Here is a 14,131-nt window from a genome sequence, read left to right on the forward strand (position 1 = left end):
TTTTTTTTTTTTTTTTTAATTTTGACAGAGTCTTGCTCTGTCACCCAGGCTGGAGTGCGGTAGCGCCATCTCTACTCACTGCACCTCCACCTCCCGGGTTCAAGTGATTCTTGTGCCTCAGGCTCCTGAGTAGCTGGGACTACAGGCCCAGGCTACCACGCCTGGTTAATTTTTGTATTTTCAGTAGAGACCGGGTTTCCTGGAATTGAACTCCTGGCCTCAAGTGATCCACCCATCTGGGCATCCCAAAGTGCTGAGTGATTTATTTATTTATTTATTTTGGCGGCGCATTTATACTTTTATCACGGACAACGTGGCCCCTTCCACATCCACAAATCAGTGCTGTCCAAGCCTCACCCAGGAGCCCCTGTCCAGTCACTGCTCTCCGAGGGCCTCACCTAGGCTTCTGTCACATTATCACTCGCCAGGACGCACAGCAGCTCTTCCACTCTTACCTGAGGTTGTATTATAAAAGCACATGCTGGTTGTAAACACCTCCAACAACGCAGAAATGAGCAAGGGGAAAGTGGAACTTGCTGTGGACATGGCCACAGGACCACACTTTTGTTCCTGTTGGGATGCTTGGGTCGGTTTCACAAGTCGCCTCACAGTCCTGTAGGCTGACCCCATCTGTCTGGGCGCCTCGCGCTGCCTGCCTCCTGGGCACTCTGGGGCGACATGGACAGATGTGCGCTTGTCTAAGCTTCGGTGCGTGCAGTGAAGAGTCTGCACCAAGAATGGTCCATCAATGAGGGAGAGGACTACCCGGGTAGTAGTCCTGGGCACTTCCTGACTTTCTGCAGGAAGTGCTGTCCTTGAGTCATTCTGTTTTGTCCTGAGGCTGCTGCGAGGAGGGGGACAGATGAGCACATGCTGGAGGCTTCAGTCCAGGTACAGCAGCAGGTCCCAGCTGGCCCACTTTCCCTCACCAGAGAAGAGCAGCCCCCAGCAGGCTGCGGGCACAGTCTCAGCTCACGCAAGGCCTAGAGCGCACTGCAGGGCCCCAGCACCCAGTCTTAATTTTCACCCTTGTCGCTCCTGCTTTCCAGCTTTGGAGTCCTTGTTAAAAGGAACTCGAACCATAAAGTTATAAACACGACACCTGCATTCCCAATCCTTCACGGTTTTCTTTTTTACACACAAAGCTTACAATCTTTACTTTTTCCAAGAAAACCAGTTTTTTCCGACACTTTAAAAAACAAATTATCCTTTCATCATATGCTGAAAGCCCTACCCATGACAAACCTACTTCTGTGTTTGACTCTGTTCACTGACCCTTCATTTACTTCCTAAACTGACCCTTTTGGCAACTTTCAGTGAAGAGGTGGCTTTAATAAATATATTCTCCAGAAATCTCCAGAACCTTTGCGTGGGTCAGGGTGAGAGGTGCCGCCACGATGTAAATAGAACAGCTGAGTCCTCCGGGTAGGTGCCAGGTGCCATCTGCACAGGCCGCGTGTGTGGGAGGCACAGAATCAGAGGAGCTTCCTCAAAATGCATCCTTTGTCTCGGCAGAGCACACAGGCCCCAAGGCCCGGTAGACAGGGCGGGTCCCAGCGGATGCATACCACTTCCTGGTCTTGGGGGATGGTACGCCAGAGGCTGCCCAGAGCAGGAAGACCATGCAGAGGCCAGGGCCTCTTGTCCCACTCGGCAGAGACCCCAGAAGGAGCAAGGGGGCAGCATCAGAGCCTGGGGCCTGGACAGGGGTGCCCAAGGGCACAGCAGCTGCAGGCCATTAGGAAGTCCAGAAGACGGTGAGTGGAAAGCTGAGGTAGCGTGGAGTGACTCAGGGAAGGGACTATTCAGCTGAGAGTCCTGCATGTGCCTTTTGTGTTTCATCCGGGGATTTTGAAACCAGGTTTTTATCTGGACCTCCGAGAGGGGCATCTCCCTGGCCAGCCTCTTCCGCTCTAGAGGGCCGGAAGACGCTCTCCAAGTCGCCGACCTACTCAGCGATAAAGGCAGTGCGGACACTGGGGGCGGCCAGGTGTTTGGCCCCTTGACCCAGCCGCGGTTCTTTCCGGCGCAGGCAGATTTGAGGACCTAGCCTCCTTGATGCTGACGGCCTGAGGGGGCTCCCGGGTGCCGGATATCTGACCCGGGCCAGTGAGGCTCCCCTGGGACACATGGCAGGCCTGTAGGTGTGAGTCGGCCCTGAGCAGCTGCTCTGGGAGAGCCAGTCCACGGAGCCGAAGCTGAAGGGCAGCTGCCGGCCACAAGGTGGGGAGGAGGAGAGACGCGTGACCGTCAGGTGGGCCAGAGGAAAGACCGGGCGGGGCTGGCCAGGCGCAGGATCTACCTGGGTGGTTTTTAAATCTTTAACATAATATTTGCTTTTAATTTTTAATGTTACTATGTTGTCAATGTATTGTAAAGCTTAAACTCTTTTTCCTTAATACCACGTAATTTGAGTTTTTTTTTTTTTAAATTGCCAATTAAAAGTGAGATTACTTTGATTGAATTTCTTGTGATAATATTTATTCATGGCCCGGCAAGGTGGCTCATGCGTCTAATCCGAGCACTTTGTGAGGCCGAGGCGGGTGGATTGCTTGAGGTCAGGGGTTCTAGACCAGCCTGGCCGACATGGTGAAACACTGTCTCTACTAAAAATACAAAAACTAGCCGGGCATGGTGGTGCGTGCCTGTAATCTCAGCTAATTGGGAGGCTGAGGCACGAGAATTGTTTAAACCCAAGAGGTGGAGGTTGCAGTGAGCTGAGATTACACCACTGCACTCCAGGCAACAAAGTAGGAGTCTGTTTCCCCCCAGAAATATATATATATAAATTTTTTTTTATAATGCTGGCACTAAATGGTGGTTGCAATATGTATAACTCTCAAGCAGATGGCGTATTTTAAACCTACAAAATACATTTACATCATGTTTCTAATTACATTAGACTGGTTGATGTGACAACAGAAAACAGAAAAATTCTGTAAATTGGGGTCACTTATAACTGATGAACATCTACTAAACTAAATTCTCTCATCTATGTCTACAAGATACGGTTTTGGAGGATGGGATAGAAAACAATTTTTGACACAGAACATACAAACTCTTTAAACTTGACACTTTTATAGTATGATTTCTATTACTTTACATATAACAAAACTCTGAAGTGTGAATTTTCAGAAGTAACCAAGCATGACATTTTCCTTTACGTTTCTTCTTACATTGAGTAGTTTCTGTCATCTTCAAAAACACTAGAATGGAGATCTCTTACAACAAGTAACTGATCACTCAGTTGGCTGAAGTCTAGATTGAGGGCCAGGTGTGGTGGCTCACACCTGCAATTCCAGCAATTTGGGAGGCTGAGGTGGGAGGATTGCTTGAGGCCCAGAGTTTGAGACTAGCCTGATTAACATAGCCAGATCCTGTCTCTATCTCTAGACACACACACACACAAACACACACACACACACACACACACACGACCAGATTGGGATCTGGCTCAGAGCCATTCTTTCCAATTACACACCCTTCCCTTTTGTTTAAGAATATTTAAAAGAAACCCAGCAACTCCAGAAAACAAACAAACAAACAAAAAAAATCCCAGAAGGAACAACCACAGATCCTTAGTAGGGTTCGTTGTTAGCATCCCTGAAATATCTTGGAAAGGAACTTACTGGAAGTTTACACCCTCTTTGGTTCTTTGAAATGCTTCTCCCAACTGCCGTACAGCTTCTGGAGAAGAAACTTTCTCCCTAAAAACAGATGGTAACTACATCATTGAAGCAGAAAATTGTGTATGTATAATTTTATAGTTATTTTATTTTTATATATTTTTAATAGAAGGAAAGTAAAAGGATATAAAAGCTAGCTGGTCACATGTTTTGAGTAACATTTCCTCCCCCTTATATTCAGGGTCAGCTTGCATTCCATTTGATTAACATTGATTTGATATTTTTATCTTTAGAATTGATTTAGATAAATAGGATGTCAATACTAGATTTCTTCCTCAATAAGCTGCTTGCCTTCTCTATGCAGTGCGTTATGTCATTTCAATCTGGGTGATAATCTAGAATCAAAGCAGTTGTTTAATCTTCATTCCTAGCCGCTTTCTAGGCAGTGGCAATTGTCACCACTCCCATAAAAATTCTGGAAGATGTGACACTAAGTAAGATGATAATCAATACCACTTTTCCAGGATTCAGAAGCTTTAAGGACTATGTGTAAATAGCAGGGTATTGACGATATTTAATGAAGTCTTTTCTCTACAGCAGTAGACATTATCAGAGAAAGAAGTATCAATGATATCTACCAATGTATGTTACATATCATAAAAGAATGATATTTGGGTAAGTTACAAAATGAGTAAACTGTAATTATGGACAAATTTGGTCATGGTAAATAATTTGCCTAATAATTTTCTTCCCTTCAATTAAAATTTTGTTTTATTAAATATATGGATGTTAATCTAAGTATATTGTTAAACAGTAAGAAATAGGGTCTATAACATTGATGTAGAAAATGCTTGTGTATATGACAGCGTGCCTACTATGTGTTTTCTTACACTTAAAACATAGCAACTTTTTGAGAGAAATTTTTCACTTAATTTTGCAGATGTGAAAACTGAAGTAGAGAGCTTGAGAAAATCATTGTCAAAAAGAAGCAGGAATTAAGCTTCTGTTTGACTTATTTCAGGTCCCACCCAAGGATCATACAAAGACTTAAAGCTTCTTAACTAAGCACCGGAAGCACCAGAGAGAGAGGGAAAAAAAAATAGTATTGTACTCTTATCTCCAGGCGATAAAGCCAATGGTTTCTCTACTTGCTCTCAGTATTTTTGTGAAAAGATTTACTCATGATTCTCAAGCAATTTCAGTGAAAGCCCAACTGTTTCAAAAATTTTTACCTCAGCACTAAATAACAAAAGTCTTAAAAAGCAATTTTAGAATCACGTTGACGTAGTAAATAATCATTGTGTTTACAGGCTGATAGGGTCTGAAACCACGTGTGTTTTATGTATAGCAATACTTTTTACCAGTCACATGGAACTAATCATCAGGTGTGAAGTTAACCTGACTTATGGCAAAACATATGCAGACTTCTATGTAAAAAGGAAAAAAGCACAAATCAAAGGAAAATTAGTGGTGAGCTAGAAACAGCCTTATCTTTGAATTGTCTAATTTATGTGACTTATGTCTTCCATCATATTTTTTAGTAATATAGCTTTTTGAAGTGAATTGCCTTTTCGGCCAAGAAGAAATAAATGAGTAGATGAATAAAGGAAAAATGAGGTACTGAAGAAGAATGAAGACTTTCTAATATATATTCTTCGATCAGGTATATAGCATGAGTACTTACGTAGTTAACTCTTCTCGTAATCCTAAGCAATATCAAGATTTATTGTTTAATACTAAAGATGAAATAATACTAGAAGTTACACAAGATGTCATATATTGCAGGTATCATGATTACTGTCATTTAAATAAATTGTAAATCAACCTCCTTATTGTTGCTGAGACAGAAATTTAGCTGCTGTGAAATACTGAGATCTTCCTGCTTTTCCACTAAACCATTATTGTCTTTTATATTCTAAAAACTATCATATGAATTATCTCCAAAATAATAAAGAACAAAGAATCGCTGCTGCAGAGAAAATCCTTTGGGAATTTCTCACAGGCAAGGTCTTTCTCTTTTTCTTTTCTAAGGACACACAAAGATTCCTTAAAGCAGGAGTCAGCAAACTTTTCCTTAAAAGGAGTAGATAGCAAATATTTTAGAATTTTGCTGCCACTCAGTCTCTAGAGAGTCACAAGTACTAAACTCTCCAGTTTGTCTCAGAAAAGCAGCCGTAAACAATGTGTAAAGAAATAGCAAGTCTGGGATCCAATAACTTTTTATTTACCAAAACAGGCCAGAGTTGGTCCACTGATTCTAGTTTACTGACTGATGCCATATGGGGTAGGTTCATCCTACCTTCCAATTGCCCAGAATAGCCCATTGGAAATTTTTTAAAAGTATTTCCAAATCATAGTAATCTGCCTCTGTCTTTACTCCTCTTTTAGAATGAAATCTATTCCTAATTAAATCTTACTCATTCTTCAAATTCCACCTGAAATCCACCACATCAGAGAACTCCAGAGAGTATGATATTACGTGCATATTTGATTATCATAAACTATTTCATGCATTATGTCTTTTATCATGCTGACTTGTAGCACAATAATGCTGTAAGCATGAAAAAGAGAGAGGCTAAATAAGTTTCCATGATCAAATGAGAAAAAAGCAACAGTAAAGCCAAACTCTTTAATTCTACTTTGGCAGTCTTTATTAAGCTATTAACAATCTTATCGTTGCAAAAGAATACCTAGGAACATATAGCTCAACATTCCATCAAGCACAAAAAGCCCCTAGAGCTGTTAACTAGCAATTGATATCCAGTTTTAATATTTCCAGTCATAAGAAAATAACTACAGATGTGCCTCGATTTACAAATAGCTTATTTTTTAAAAGGACCTTTGTGAATGCATTTCTTATTAAGCCAAATGGCACTATAAAATTACTTGCTAATGTATGCAGAGTTGCTGAAATGGTGAATGTTTGTCCCTATTAGTAAAAACTGCAAGTGGAAAGAAAAATAATGAGCTTCAATACGTCCTGTGGAGATATATCCACAATTGGACAGGTCTAAATGCTATTTCTTATAGTGAACAAAACTATCTTTTCTGTAATATTTACTTTTCTGCTACAGATTTACTTTCACAGTGTCTTCTCTCTCTTTTCTGTGACTACTCTTCACGTATTTAAGAAAAAGTTGTCTTGTGTCCTCTAAGAATTTTTAAAGGACTATACCATACTAGAATCGTGATTTTTTTTTTCCTCCATAGCATGCGATTCCAGGAAAACTTCCAACAACTCACATGTACATATGTCATTCTTAAAATATGATGTTTTCACAGTAGCAAGTGGTCTGACTAGCAGGAAACAGTGAGAGTTGTCTTGCATGCCTTGTGAACTTGAATTTCCTTAAAATAGACTGTGCCAATGATAGACTCCCTTGATAAATCTGTTAGTAGTTTACATGTATTCCTTGTGTTTCAAGTAGATTTTCAGTAAGTTAAATGCAGAAATAACTCATTCGTGTTACAATGAATTCTTACATAAACTATTTCCTCTTATTTCCTGGTCAGTTGAGTATTCAATGGAGGCTTGAAACTCACACTATAATGTGGAATTCTACGTGATTTAACATCTTATGTTGTCACTAGTAATACTGCATAGTTGAACGTCTTAGGCTTAATTTCCTAAATCAATGGATCTCTTTTTAACAAAGGAAAGATTCTTTCATGAGTAGTGAAGTCCCTGAAAAAAGAAGTTTGAAAAGTTCTTTTTCAAGTCTTAGCAGTAAAGTCACGGACGTGACAGGGTACTGTGCATTTAGATCTATATTTCACTTGCTTTTGCTGGGATAAGCACTCTCTGGAAGAAACTCTCAGAATGCCAAAGGTTGAAACTGCTTCCAGCTTGTTTTTATACATAGTCATGGTTCTCACCATTTGTGATCTTAAGTTCTGAGAATAGATTCTAAAGCTGGTGATCAGCAGTGAAAGAGAGCTTAAATATATCAGTTTCTTATTTGCTTATGTTAAATAAGCAAGAGAAGAAAGTTTAAAGATATCAGTAATATAGCAATTGAGATTCCATTTAATTTGTTCCACATAGAGTCAGCATTTTTACTTAGTTAATTTAAATATTTTGAATCTATTTAATTTTTAAATTATATTTATCTTTATAAATATTGTTTTTAAATTATTGTGAGAGCACAGAAGAGGAAAATCATGTGTGACAGACAGACGTTTAGGCAAAACCAAACAAAAACAAAAACACATGGGTAATATATCTGATTCTATCAATGTTGCAAGACTTTCTCCTCAAGCTATTTATCTAGTGATCTGCAAATGGGCATGGCATTTTCTAAGCCTTCCAAATCAGTGTGATGCGGCCTCGAGCTACCACATCAATGCTCTTATCTATAGGATAAACCAACTAAACTCATTTGCAAGCCCTGACTTGTTCCTTCTATTCTCATCTTGAGTGGCTCATTAACTTGGTCTAATAGAAATATCAACGTATCAATGAGCTGGTTAAAGGCTCCCAGCATGAACTTGGATTTCAAAGTGGATGTGACTGAAGCGGTGACTATCATTTTCATATAGCAATCATTCTGTGGAATTTGATGATCTCCAGATTAGGAGCAGAACAGGGGGATTTTCTGAAAAATGCGGGCCTATAGACAGCAGCCTCAGTCATATCCAAGAGTTCCAAGTTGTTGCTCCTGATGGAGTACCTTATGGTTGTGAAACTTGCCTAACCAGCCTCTAAAATAAGTGAATTCCTTTCAAGGTATACATTCCTTACTGGTCCTGTTTCTCTAACTGAATCCTGACTAATACATTTATTAATATGGCAGAGTTAACAATGCATGACTCCAAATGTTATGTCATAAAAGGTGAAACAGCTTCTGTTTGGCTATCTTTCAGATGCTTGCCCTGGAAACCAACCATGATGTTGTGATGAAATCCAGGCGACTGAGTTGTGTTTCAGCCCAAAGCAGCAAATGGGATCCAGGTGACTGACGTCGTTATCTATCAGACATGTGAGAGAACTCCTTAGGATGATTTCAGACCCCGTTACTCATTATCTGCAACCGCATGAGAAACCCAGAGCTAGAACCACCCAGCCAAGGCCAATCTCTAGAACTTTGAAAGACAATCATAAATGAAGGTGACCTTTTACGCTATTGTTTACACTACTGTGTGCTTTTCACACAGCAATACATATCAGTTACAGACTGCATTTATATTGTCTTAAAATTACAAATTTGGAACCACATTTTCACAATTCCCTTTCTTACATGATTCTAAGTTATGGATTTCCACAGTAGATACGTTAACAAGATTTGGAAGAAAGGAGTTAAGCAGCAATCTTGTTTATGTTTGGAAAATCAGACTAGAGTGAGATACTCTTACAAGTCACATATTTGAATGTGGATCTACTGGTTCATGTCATTGGTTCGAGGTGGTAGCTAGCCCACAACAGCTTTAGATTCTGCCAGATCTCCTTGGGACTGCAGCCAGACCCAAAGCTCCTTCAGCTTCCCTCTGATCTCTTTCTTCAGTTTCCCTGAATCCTAGACCGTAGTTACATGGAACTCTGTAGAGAAATACCCCAGCTATACTACAGGCCCCCCATACAAACAAAATCGTAGGCTGGAGACAATGAGAGACTAATATAGCTTTATATGATGGACAAATTTCAGTTTATCCTCATGGGTTTCAGCTCATACTCAGATATTCTAGTTTGTCTTTCTTCTCTCTCAGTTTATTTCCATTTTTCCTTTCTAGCTTCAGGACCATCATCTGACATAGGGGAAGAAGACTTACATATAATATCTAACCAGCACCCAAGATCATGTAAGGTTTAAACTTTATAATACATCCATTTTGTTTCTCATAGTTCTCTTTTTCTTATCAAATCATAACTGATAACAGTGATCCATATTTTGAAATCCAGTGTCCTGTCTGAAGTTTCTGTTTTCGATGATTCCCACTGTCTTAGTTTAGGCTGCTGTAATGAAAATACCATAGAATGGGTAACAGAAACAACAAACATTTTTTTCTCACAACTGGAGATTGGCAAGTGTAAGTTCAATCAAGGCACTGGAAGATTTGATATCTGGTGAGGACCCACTTTCTGGTTCATAGATAGCCGTCCTCTGGCTGTGTACTCACATGGTAGAAAAAGAGAGTTCTTTGGGTTCTATTTTATAAAAAGGGCACAAATCCCATACATGAGGGCTCCACTGTCAAAAGCTAATCACCTCCCACCCTCACCTCCTCATACTGTTACATTGTGGGTTAGGATCTCAACATATAAATTTGGTGAGGACACAATTGGTCCTCAGCAACCAGTCTGACTCATGCCTCTGTTCACTAACTTCTTTCTGTGTTTTGAAACCCAGATGTGAAATAGATCCCCCTTTCTTGAATTTTTTCTATAGTCACTGTTTGTTCAATATTTCATTGAAGTTCTTAACCAGTGGAGAAGTTTTACATTAAAAATATAATGTAAAATGTATTTGGCCACTTTCTATTTGGCATTTTTGTGCATCCACCTGCTTTTGCACCCTTCGTCCTCCAGGCATTTTGCTCAGTTCTAAACTGTCTCTAAGACAGTGCTTGCCTGTCTATGTTTTTCTATTTCTCCAGATACTCCTTACTCCTAAATCCCAATATATCTATTTTCCTCACTTTGTGCTTCAGAACCATTCATTTCTTCCCTTAATATCTATATGCAAAGATGCTAAAAGTACTTCCTAAGTGAAGGCTCACCTATACTATGTGTCATCTTTTAGTAGCATAGAAAAGCTGAAAGAATATTGAAATTGAAATCTGAATGTTTTATAATTCTCCAGATTGTTCTTATGATTATATAAGTTTGAAAATTTCCAATATAGAAAAATATATACATATTTTTAAATTGGGAATTTATTCATTTAATAAATTGCTACTGAGTACCTTCTGTGTATCAGACATTGTTCCAAATGTTGGTGAGGCAATGAACTAAACAAACATTTTGCTCTCATGCAGCTTATCTTCTAGTGGCATGTGTGAGTGTAGATAGATGATAAAGTACAGTTTATATATTATATCCATTGGGGACCACTTCTATGAAGATAATTAAAGCAGGATAAGAACATTAATGAAAGTTAGGCTGTTATTTTGTACAGGCCTGTCATGAAAGATTTCAACAATAAAGATGTATTTGAGCAGAGACTTAACAGGAGGGAGGAAACAAGCCGTGCAGCTATTTTCGCTGAAGAGTATTTCAAGTAAACTAAACAACAACACTATCTATGAAACTCAAAAGCGGAGAATGCTGGCAAAAGCAGAGTCATGGAAGTATGGAGAGGCAGGGTTATAATAAATAGGGATACTTTAACCGCAAGGACTGTATTTGGAGTGTGATGGAAAGTCAAAATTTGTAAACAAAAAGTATGATTTCACTGATTTAGTATTTTTTATTTTTAAGATTAAATAACAAAATTAAGAATCACAGGCAGAAGCAAGGAAAAAAAATCTGAATTCTCATTACCTCTAAAATTATTTGTTTAGGCAGTAAGTAAATGTAAGCTCAGTGTAGGAAAGAACTTTTTTGTGTTTGCTTGCTGTTAGATCCTCAGAAGCTAGAGTAAATTATTATACAATAAGTGCTCAATAAACATTTTCTATATATTGGCTTATACCAGATCAATCTTGGCCAAGATGAGTATTTATAAACATGGCTGCAACATTTGAACAGCTTAAAATTGTTCATAATATTATTTATTACTATTTTAATGCCTGTGATATCAGTAGTGATGATTCCTTCTTCATTTCTGATATTAGAAATTTTTATCTTATTTATTTTTTCTTAGTTAACCCGGCTAAAGGTTCATCTATTTTATTGATCTTTTCAAAGAACCAGCTGTTCAAATTGTTAATTTTCTCTCTTGATTTCTTACTTTTTTATTTCATTGATTTCTTCTCTAATTGTTACTTTTTTCCTTCTGATTAAAGAGGTCTTCTTTAGTTTCATAAGGTGGAAACTTGGGTCATTTATTTTAGACCTTTGTATGTATTCAGTGCTATTAATTTGCTTCTAATTAGGCACCGTTTTTGTGGCATCCCACAAATGTTAATGTTTTATTTTCATTTTCATATTCAAAATATTTCTAATATCTCTGGCAATATCTTCTTTGCATTATGTTGTGTTTAGAAATACATTGTTTAATCTCTAAATATTTCTAAATTTTTCAGCTATTTCCAGTCATCTATAATTTCTAGTTTAATTCTAGCGTGGTCTGGTACATACTTTTTATTTCTATTTTTTACATTTATTCAAATGTATTTATCTTGGTTAATATTCCATATAAGCTTGAGAAAAATGTGTATGCTGCTGTTGTTGGATGAGGTATTCTGCAAACATCAATTAGATATACTGATTAAATTGTGCGGTTCAGTTTGAAGGTATTGTTCTATTAGGGTTCTCTTAGAGGGACAGAGCTAATAGGATATATATGTATATATGTATATATATCATATTAGTTATCCTATATATCATACATACACATATATATAGGAGTTTATTAAGTATTAACTTACATGATCAGAAGGTCCCACAATAGGCTGTCTGCAAGCTGAGGAGCAAAAAGAGCCAGTTCCAGTCCCAAAACTGAGGAACTTGGAGTCCGATGTTTGAGGGCAGGAAGCATCTAGCATGAGAGAAAGATGTAGGCTGGGGAGGCTAAGCCCATCTCTCCTTTTCACGTTTTTCTGCCTGTTTTATATTTGCTACCAGCTGATTAGATCGTGCCCACCAGATTATGGGTGGATCTGCCTTCCCCAGCCCACTGACTCAAATGTTAATATCTTCTGGCAACACCCTCACACACACACCCAGGATCAACACTTTGTATCCTTCAATCCAATCAAGTTGATACTCAGTATTAACCATCACAAGTCCATTCCTCGTGAATTTGAACAAATACATATCTCCTGAGATCATACATAATCTTCAAATAAAGACAATAATAAAGTCATAATTATACATAACATAATACCTATCCTTCACACAACCTGAAACGCACCAATCCCCAACGCAAATACTATTACATAAAGTTAAAAATACTTAAATGCTGATATGAAGTCATTAAATCTTAAGTCACGTGATGAAGGAAAAGGAAAGAAAATGAAGATATTTTCTTAGTACAAGTGTATACATGCACAAACATATCTTTAACAAAAGAAGGAGGAAATACTCATGACAATTACAGTCCTCGTTTCTGCAGCTGGTCACATGGTTGTAGCTGCTATTGATGACTACCTTCTTCAACTACCCATTCTGTATGCCCTTTGCCTTCAGCAAGCACCTCAGCAGGTCATGGTTTTTCTCCTGGTGGAGTGACCCAAACCTTCATTCCTGAAGGACCTGGACCATTTGTAGTCCTGCCTGGATTGAGCTGTTGTAGTTCCCCATTGACCTTAATCACAGGGCATGGTAATACTAAGAGACACCCTAATGGATCTTCTGTATTCCTTGCATACTCTTCCTTACCTCCATTGTGGAGTAGTAGACTGATTTCATCTTGATAGTCGGGGTCAGTCACCCCAGCCAACACTGTAACTCCCTTCTTAGCCTGTTGACTTAAAGGTAGGAGGAGCCCAAAGTGTCCAGGTAGCAATATTAACTTCCAGTATAATGGAGTAATTGTTGTGTCTCCTGGTGGCAGCTTTCCTCACTCTGGAACTAAGACCTCTAGGCCAGCAGAATGTAATGTTGCAGGAACAGGAAGTAAAAATTTCGCTAGTGGATCACTAGGGATGATAGTGAGTGGTGCCACTTCCACTTCCACCCCTTGATTACTGGACCTGTAAGTCCTGGCTATGGGAGAAGCAGTACCATATACTGGACACTGATTCAGAGCATACACAGCCTTCTAGAGAACTTTGTTCAAGCCCGCGAAGTGTTGTCACCTAGTTGGAGTTGGAGTTGTGACTTCAAAATACCATTTCACCGTTCTATCAATCCAGCTGTTTCTGGATGATGGGGAACATGGTAAAACTAATGAATACCATGAGGATGAGCCCAGTGCTGCACTTCTTTAGCCATAAAGTGAGTGCCTTAGTCAGAATTTCTGTACTGTGTGGAATACTACAGATAAGGCTTTCCGTGAGTCCAAGGATGGTAGTCTTGGCAGAAGCATTGCATGCAGGATAGGCAAACTCATATCCAGATTAAGTGTCTATTCCAGTGAGTACAAACCTCTGCCTTTTTCATGATGGAAGAGGTCCGATATAATCAACATGCTACCAGGTAGCTGGCTGATCACCCTGAGGAATGGTGCCATATCGAGGGCTCAGTGTTGGTCTCTGCTGCTGGCAAATTGATCACTCAGCAGTGGCCATAGCCAGGTCAGCCTTGGTAAGTGGAAGTCCGTGTTGTTGAGCCATTGCGTAACTTCCATCCCTGCTAACATGGCCACTTTGTTCATGAGCCTATTGGGCGATGACAGGTGTGGTTGGGGAAAGAGACTGAGTGGTGTCCACAGAACGGGTCATCCTATCCAGTTGATTATCAAACT

At 39.3% G+C, this 14,131-nt stretch overlaps 1 pseudogene; it reads right to left on the reverse strand.

The window, feature by feature from the left end:
* Positions 1–1,245: 1,245 nt before the first annotated feature.
* LOC105473480 (homeobox protein VENTX-like) lies at positions 1,246–13,897 on the reverse strand (annotated as a pseudogene).
* Positions 13,898–14,131: the final 234 nt, after the last annotated feature.

This window comes from Macaca nemestrina, chromosome 10 (genome assembly GCF_043159975.1).
Source record: "Macaca nemestrina isolate mMacNem1 chromosome 10, mMacNem.hap1, whole genome shotgun sequence".
NCBI classification, from domain to species: domain Eukaryota; kingdom Metazoa; phylum Chordata; class Mammalia; order Primates; family Cercopithecidae; genus Macaca; species Macaca nemestrina.